The sequence below is a fragment of the Saimiri boliviensis genome, chromosome 4 (assembly GCF_048565385.1).
Source record: "Saimiri boliviensis isolate mSaiBol1 chromosome 4, mSaiBol1.pri, whole genome shotgun sequence".
Lineage (NCBI taxonomy): Eukaryota > Metazoa > Chordata > Mammalia > Primates > Cebidae > Saimiri > Saimiri boliviensis.
The window spans coordinates 35,228,491-35,237,647 of record NC_133452.1 but is presented as its reverse complement, the minus strand read 5'-3'; positions in this window follow the sequence as shown (position 1 = coordinate 35,237,647).

Sequence of the window (9,157 nt, the reverse complement as noted above, 5' to 3'; positions counted from 1 at the left end):
TGTCCATGTGTTCTCATTGTTCAACACCCGCCTATGAGCGAGAATATACGGTGTTTGATTTTCTGCTCTTGTGTCAGTTTGCTGAGAATGATGGTTTCCAGGTTCATCCATGTCCCTATAAAGGACGTGAACTCATCGTTTTTGATGGCTGCATAATATTCCATGGTGTATATGTACCACATTTTCCCTATCCAGTCTATCATCGTTGGGCATTTGGGTTGGTTCCAGGTCTTTGCTATTGTAAACAGTGCTGCAATGAACATTCGTGTGCACGTGTCCTTGTAGTAGAATGATTTATAAACCTTTGGATATATACCCAGTAATGGGATTGCTGGGTCAAATGGGATTTCTATTTTTAAGTCCTTGAGGAATCGCCACACTGTCTTCCACAATGGTTGAATTAATTTACACTCCCACCAACAGTGTAAAAGTGTTCCTATTTCTCCACATCCTCTCCAGCATCTGTTGTTTCCCGATTTTTTAATGATCGCCATTCTAACTGGTGTGAGATGGTATCTCAATGTGGTTTTGATTTGCATTTCTCTGATGACCAGTGATGATGAGCATTTTTTCATATGTTTGTTGGCCTCCTGTATGTCTTCTTTTGTAAAGTATCTGTTCATATCCTTTGCCCATTTTTGAATGGGCTTGTTTGTTTTTTTCTTGTAGATCTGCTTTAGTTCTTTGTAAATTCTGGATATCAGCCCCTTGTCAGATGGGTAGACTGCAAAAATTTTTTCCCATTCTGTTGGTTGCCGATTCACTCTACTGACTGTTTCTTTTGCCGTGCAGAAGCTGTGGAGTTTGATTAGGTCCCATTTGTCTATTTTGGCTTTTGTTGCCATTGCTTTTGGCGTTTTGTTCATGAAGTCCTTGCCTACACCTATGTCCTGAATGGTTTTGCCTAGATTTTCTTCTAGGGTTTTTATGGTATTAGGTCTGATGTTTAAGTCTTTAATCCATCTGGAGTTAATTTTGGTGTAAGGTGTCAGGAAGGGGTCCTGTTTCTGCTTTCTGCACATGGCTAGCCAGTTTTCCCAACACCATTTATTAAACAGGGAGTCCTTTCCCCATTGCTTGTTTTTGTCAGGTTTGTCGAAGATCAGATGGTTGTGGGTATGTTGTATTTCCTGTGAGGCCTCTGTTCTGTTCCATTGGTCTATATCTCTGTTTTGGTACCAGTACCATGCTGTTTTGATTACTGTAGCCTTGTAGTATAGTTTGAAGTCCGGTAGTGTGATGCCTCCCGCTTTGTTCTTTTTGCTTAGAATTGACTTGGCTATGCGGGCTCTCTTTTGGTTCCATATGAAGTTTAAGGTGTTTTTTTCCAGTTCTGTGAAGAAGGTCAATGGTAGCTTGATGGGAATAGCATTGAATCTGTAAATTACTTTGGGCAGTATGGCCATTTTCACGATGTTGATTCTTCCTAACCATGAACATGGAATGTTTCTCCATCTGTTTGTATCCTCTCTTATTTCGTTGAGCAATGGCTTGTAGTTCTCCTTGAAGAGGTCCTTTACGTTCCTTGTTAGTTGTATTCCTAGGTACTTTATTCTCTTTGTAGCAATTGTGAATGGCAGTTCGTTCTTGATTTGGCTCTCTTGAAGTCTATTACTGGTGTATAGGAATGCTTGTGATTTTTGCACGTTGATTTTGTATCCTGAGACTTTGCTGAAGTTGTTTATCAGTTTCAGGAGATTTTAGGCTGAGATGATGGGGTCTTCCAGATATACAATCATGTCATCTGCAAATAGAGACAATTTGATTTCCTCCTTTCCAATTTGGATACCCTTTATTTCTTTTTCTTGCCTGATTGCTCTGGCTAGAACTTCCAGTACTATATTGAATAGGAGTGGTGAGAGAGGGCATCCTTGTCTAGTGCCAGATTTCAAAGGGAATGCTTCCAGTTTTTGCCCGTTCAGTATGATATTGGCTGTTGGTTTGTCGTAAATAGCTTTTATTGTTTTGAGATACGTTCCGTCAATACCTAGTTTATTGAGGGTTTTTAGCATAAAGGGTTGTTGAATTTTGTCAAAAGCCTTCTCTGCATCAATCGAGATAATCATGTGGTTTTTGTCTTTGGTTCTGTTTATGTGGTGAATTACGTTTATGGACTTGCGTATGTTGAACCAGCCTTGCATCCCCGGGATGAATCCTACTTGATCATGGTGGATGAGCTTTTTGATATGCTGTTGCAATCGGTTTACCAGTATTTTATTGAAGATTTTTGCATCTATGTTCATCATGGATATTGGCCTGAAATTTTCTTTTCTTGTTGAGTCTCTGCCGGGTTTTGGTATCAGGATGATGTTTGTCTCGTAAAATGATTTGGGAAGGATTCCCTCTTTTTGGATTGTCTGGAATAGTTTCAGAAGGAATGGTATCAGCTCCTCCTTGTATGTCTGGTAGAATTCAGCTGTGAACCCATCTGGACCTGGGCTTTTTTTGGGTGGTAGGCTCTTTATTGCTGCCTCAACTTCAGACCATGTTATTGGTCTATTCAGGGTTTCGGCTTCTTCCAGGTTTAGGCTTGGGAGGTTGCAGGTGTCCAGGAATTTATCCATTTCTTCCAGGTTTACTAGTTTATGTGCATAGAGTTGTTTGTAATAATCTCTGATGATGGTTTGGATTTCTGTGGAATCTGTGGTGATATCCCCTTTATCGTTTTTTATTGCATCAATTTGGTTATTCTCTCTTTTCTTTTTTATTAATCTGGCTAGTGGTCTGTCTATTTTGTTGATCTTTTCAAAAAACCAGCTCCTGGATTTATTGATTTTTTGAAGAGTTTTTTGTGTCTCTATTTCCTTCAGTTCTGCTCTGATCTTAGTTATTTCCTGTCTTCTGCTAGGTTTTGAGTTTTTTTGATCTTGCTCCTCTAGCTCTTTCAATTTTGATGATAGGGTGTCAATTTTAGATCTCTCCTTTCTTCTCATGTGGGCACTCATTGCTATATATTTTCCTCTAGAGACTGCTTTAAATGTGTCCCAGAGATTCTGGTATGTTGTGTCTTCGTTCTCATTGGTTTCGAAGAACATCTTTATTTCTGCCTTCATTTCATTGTTTATCCAGTCAACATTCAAGAGCAAGTTGTTCAGTTTCCATGAAGCTGTGCGGTTCTGAGTTAGTTTCTGCATTCTGAGTTCTAACTCGATTGCACTGTGGTCTGAGAGACTGTTTGTTATGATTTCTGTTCTTTTGCATTTGCTGAGGAGTGATTTATTGCCAATTATGTGGTCAATTTTAGAGTAGGTGTGATGTGGTGCTGAGAAGAATGTATATTCTGTGGATTTGGGGTGGAGAGTTCTGTAAATGTCTATTAGGTTTGCTCGTTCCAGGTCTGTGTTCAGGTCCTGGATATCCTTGTTGATTTTCTGTCTGGTTGATCTGTCTAATATTGACAATGGGGTGTTAAAGTCTCCCACTATTATTGTGTGGGAGTCTAAGTCTCTTTGTAAGTCATTAAGAACTTGCCTTATGTATCTGGGTGCTCCTGTATTGGGTGCATATATATTTAGGATCGTTAGCTCTTCTTGTTGCAGTGATCCTTTTACCATTATGTAATGACCTTCTTTGTCTCTTTTGATCTTTGTTGCTTTAAAGTCTATTTTATCAGAGATGAGAATTGCAACTCCTGCCTTTTTTTGCTCTCCATTTGCTTGGTAGATCTTCCTCCATCCCTTTATTTTGAGCCTTTGTGTATCCTTGCATGTAAGATGGGTTTCCTGGATACAGCACACTGATGGGTTTTGGCTTTTTATCCAATTTGCCAGTCTGTGTCTTTTGATTGGGGCATTTAGTCCATTGACATTTAGGGATAGTATTGTTATGTGTGAATTTGATGCTGTCATTTTGATGCTACCTGGCTGTTTTGTTGGTTAGTTGATGCAGATTCTTGATTGTGTTGCTGCTTTTTTACCATTTGGTGTATTTTTGGAGTGGCTGGTACTGGTTGTTCCTTTATATGTGTAGAGCCTCTTTCAGGAGTTCTTGTAGAGCAGGTTTGGTGGTGATGAAATCTCTGAGTGCTTGCTTGTTCACAAAGGATTTTATTTTTCCTTCACTTATGAAGCTGAGTTTGGCTGGATAGGAGATTCTGGGTTGAAAGTTCTTTTCTTTAAGAATGTTGAATATTGGCCCCCAGTCTCTTCTGGCTTGTAGGGTTTCTGCTGAGAGATCTGCTGTGAGTCTAATGGGCTTCCCTTTGTGGGTAACCCGACCTTTCTCTCTGGCTGCCCTTAGCATTTTCTCTTTCATTTCAACCCTGGTGAATCTGACGATTATGTGCCTTGGGGTTGCTCTTCTTGAGGAATATCTCTGTGGTGTTCTCTGTATTTCCTGGATTTGAATATTGGTCTGCCTTGCTAGGTTGGGGAAGTTTTCCTGGATAATATCCTGAAGAGTATTTTCCAGCTTGGATTCATTCTCTTCATCACATTCAGGTACACCTATCAGACATAGATTAGGTCTTTTCACAAAGTCCCACATTTCTTGAAGATTTTGTTCATTCCTTTTTGCCCTTTTTTCTCTGTTCTTGCCTTCTCTTTTTATTTCATTGAGTTGGTCTTCGACCTCTGATATCCTTTCTTCTGCTTGGTCAATTCGGCTGTTGAAGCTTGTGCATGCTTCACGAAGCTCTCGTGTTGCGTTTTTCAGCTCCATCAATTCACTTATTCTCCTCTCTATGCTGTCCATTCTCGTCAGCAGTTCGTCCAATCTTTTTTCAAGGTTCCTATTTTCTTTGCGATGGGTTAGAACATGTTCTTTTAGCTCATTGTAGTTTCTTACTACCCATCTTCTGAAGTCTGATTCTGTCATTTCATCACCCTCCTTCTCCATCCGGTCTGGTTCCCTTGCTGGTGAGGAGTTGTGATCACTTTTAGGAGGAGAGGTGTTCTGGTTTCGGGAGTTTTCATCCTTTTTACGCTGGTTTCTACCCATTTTTGTGGGTTTATCCACCTGTTGTCTGTCTCTGTCCCAGGGAGTTGGAGCTTTATGAGTTTCCGTTGCACTACTGCCTTTTTTGATTTTTTTTTTTTTTTTCAGGTCGAACCCGCCCAGCTAGCAGCACGCCTAGCCTCTGCCTGCCCGCAGGGGCTTTGCTGAGCTGCTGTGGGCTCCGCCCAGCTGCCCTGAGCTCTTCCCTGTAGTCCTTTTTATATGGGCGTAGTTAGAACTGTCTGGGCAATGGTGGCCCCGCCTCTGTTATGGCGGACTCTCTCTGTTGTGGCAGGTTGCCTCGGCAACGGCGGGTTGCCTCGGCAACGGCAGCCTGCCTCCGTAGCGGTGGAGAGTCTCAGTAATGGCGGAAGCCCCTCCCCCACGGAGCCGGACCGTCCCGGTTCAGCTGTGCTTGGTTTGAAGGGCTCAACCCAGAGGGTTTCCAATTACTGTTTTTGTTTTCGTTGTTGTTGGGGGTGGAGGGGTGGGACCAACCGAGCCTGATCACCTGCCTCCCTGACTCAGAGTCTTTTCTTTTAAGTTGAACGACCCCGCGTTCCGGTCGCTTGTTGAAAAGGCGCCGGGATCTCCTGTGCTGCGACTCACGGAGTCGGCTCGAACCGCGGCGCCGGCTCCTGGCGGATTTTTTGCCTAGGAATCTCCTGGCCTGACTCGCTATTTCAGATGAATGGGCTATTCTGCCGTCTCAAGGCTCTGCTCGCCAGCTAAGAGGGCTCCCAGACCAGTGGCTTTTGTACGGAGAACCGCAGCAACAGGGAGTGGTCACAGCAGCCGCGCGGGCGGAATCAGCCCCGCGGGGGCCAAAACAGCCGCACCGGCTGGGACTGCGACGCTGGCGACCCCTCTGCCTGGGTATCTCCTGGTCTGTGGGCAATAAGAGTTCGTCTGGAAATGCGGCGTCCACTCACCCTCTGCACTTTCACTGGGAGCTGAAGTCCTGAGCTGTTCTTAGGCGGCCATCTTGAAAGTCCCTCCTCTTTTGGTATCTTGCCAACTTGGCAGATAATACTGGATTTTCTACAAATTGAAAAGTGATGATAGTGATGTGTTTTTGGTGAGGATGCTGATAAAATATGACCCCTTCTTTATGCGAGATGATTTCTTATAAAGGCAAATGAAAATTTTGTATCAGAGTTGGAAACCACTGGACCATCAAGTACACTTGAAGGGCAAGAAAGATAAATTTACAGAATAAACTAAGGATTGTTTTTTATATTACATATTTCTCTGTCATCTGCCCACTCCTGAAACCTAATGAATAGTCAAGGGAGAATTAATTTTGTTCAAGTCATTTCGAAGAGTAAAAGGAAAAGTTAATTTTAATAAGCCAGTATTTTTCTCTTGACCCGAAGATTAGCAGAATTTTGGAATAATGTTTAAAATAAATTGTTATAATATATGGAATGTATATGGCAGCATTATATTTTAAAAGCAAACCATTACAAAAAACACTGTTAATTTTGGAATGCACACAAGCCAGTAGGGTTGAAAGATTTAATGTTTCAGTAATAGGAGTTTGGAATTCCAAAACTCAGAGAAATTGTCACTTGTATTGTTCTGCTTAGTTTGGTTTTATTTCAGGAAGTTAGGAGACACTGGGCCCGACAGCGTAGATGACAAACCATGATGCGAATGCTTCCTATCTATGGGACAGGAAATGCTCTCAGACCCTGCACGTAATTCTCTTGCAAAGTGTGCTCTTTGTTTTGGGGACATCCATTTGCTTCTTTGTGCTGAATTCTACATACTGTGTGCAGATGAGACAAAGAGTAAACATCAGTTATAGGACAGTATATGACTTCTAAAGAAATCGCTCTTACGTTATCAAGGAACAAATGAAGATGTTTACTGATTTATGAGGAGACATTTATGAGGAAACTGAAGGACTTGCTAGAGTAGCCTGATAAAGGATCTCACAATGAAATGTTTCAGGTCACACACACGCACGTACATATATACACATATATGATCGCTTTTCAAGTGATTTCAAATTTTTAAAATGTAATCACTAAAGATTAATTCTAACAATTCATACATTTTGAATTTGTATTCTCTGAGCTCTTACCATTTTGATCATGCAGACCTTGGGAATTAAAACCCTAGAATACTTTTCTTCATCATTTTGACACTGATTCATCCTGGATTTTGTTTGTTTGTTGTTGTTTTTCAGGGAGGAAGGGGGTCACAGGGTCTCACTCTGTCACCCAGGCTAGTGTGCAGTGATGCATGATCATAGCTTCCTATAATCTCAAACTCCTGGGCTCAAGTGATCCCCCCGCCTCAGCCTCCTGAGTATTTGAGACTACAGGTGCAGACCACCACACCTGGCTAATTTTTAGAGACAGGGTCTCACTATGTTGTACAGGCTTGTCTTGAATTCCTAGCATTAAGTAGTCCCCCTGCCTCAGCCTCCCAAAGTGCTAGTATTACAGCCAGGAACCACTGCACTGGGCCATGATTCATCCCAACTTTGAATCTGCCCACCTGGAAGTGTTGTGTAAATTTTTCCATAAAGATTGGAATTGGCTTTGGTTCAACTATCGGATTCTTCACAGTGCCCCAGAGGTATGCTCCAAAAAAAAAAAAAGCCAGGGTAGGAAAGTATTTGAAAACTATTGAATGCTGCTTGCTTAAACTTGCAAATTTACAGTGGCCGGGAGCACAAAATCATGGTAAAAATCCTTCTCCTACAAGTACTTCTGATGAATTTGTTGCAATATTATTTCAAGCTCAACTAGAGAATCGCAGTAGAACAATACATTTCATTTCATTGGCTATACAGCCAGTTTTTATTACAAAAATCTTGTTACTTTATTTTCATTTTTAAGGCAAATATTTAGCCCCTGGTTGAGGGAGTAGAGTGTCAGCCCTCATCATTTGAAAAGGGAATCGCCCGTTGGCAGGGTCATGCTCCCTCCCAAGCCTGTAGGAGAGGAGCCTAGCTGGTCGCCTCCACTTTCTGGTAGCCCCAGGCATTCCTTGGTTTCCAGCAGCAAAACTTCAGCCTCTGCCTCTTGGTTACATGGCCATCTTCTCCGTGTGTCTGTGTCTTCAGACGGTGTCCTCTCTGTGTGTTATTTTCTCTTCTACTTCTTTTATTTTTCTCTTCTACTTCCCCTTAAGGGCAGCTGTCTTTTGGGATTAAGGATACAACCTATTCCTTGCAACCCCAACAATTATATCTGAAACAATCCTATTTGAAATAATGTCACATTCTGATGTACTGTGGATCAGAACATCAACATCTCTTTTGGGAGGCACAGTTCAGCTCGTAAGACCTGCCAAACACCACTCTAGGTGCCAGATTACAGAACAAATAAGACAGAGTTGGTGCTCTGCAACTACAAGGAGGTTGAGATTAAACAAACAAAAACCAAGAGTATCAGTTCATGATAAGTGCTATGTAGACAATTATAGGGCACCTTAAACTTAGATTGGGTGCCACAGAGACAATTATATAATAAGGCTCCGACTTTGAAAGATCACGCTAAGGTGACCTTTGAGCTGAGATCCCAAGACAAGAGGAAGGCAGCCATGCAAAAATAGGAAAAAGAAGATTCAAGGCTAAGGAAACCAAGGCCCCAGGAGGAAAAGAACTGCCCCTATCCCATTGCTCATAGCAAAATCTGTCAGCAAGAAGGGCTTCCTGTTTTTCCATGAATTTATGCATGACTTCACATATGATCTGCTGAAGTTTGAGCTCCTGGTAGGTAATTTTCTGTAAAGTTATGGACAGATGGAATAGCAACCCAAAGAATAGAACTTTTTATGCTCTAAAAATAAGTATTCATCTTTAGCTTAAAGGTGGCATATTGTTTTATGGACTGTGAGGCAATTTTTATAGTTTGGTAGCTATTTTCTAAATATAAACTGAAACATCATTGCAAGGAATTGTAGAACATAAATAGAGAAACTATTAGTGACTAGTCAAGTCCTCCTCATATCTCCTTAAGCGATACCAGATCTGGGTTGCATCTACTCATTCATGAAAGACATTAGTTTCATTTGTAAGATAATCATCTCAAATTTATCTTACGTCAGACAAATTTAAAGAAATAAATAGGTACTGGCATGGTGACATACTTGTAATCTCAGCACTTTGGGAGGCCTAGGTGGGCAGATCATTTGAGACCAGGAGTTCAAGACCAGCCTGGCCAATATGATGAAACCTGGCCTCTACTGAAAATACAAAAATTAG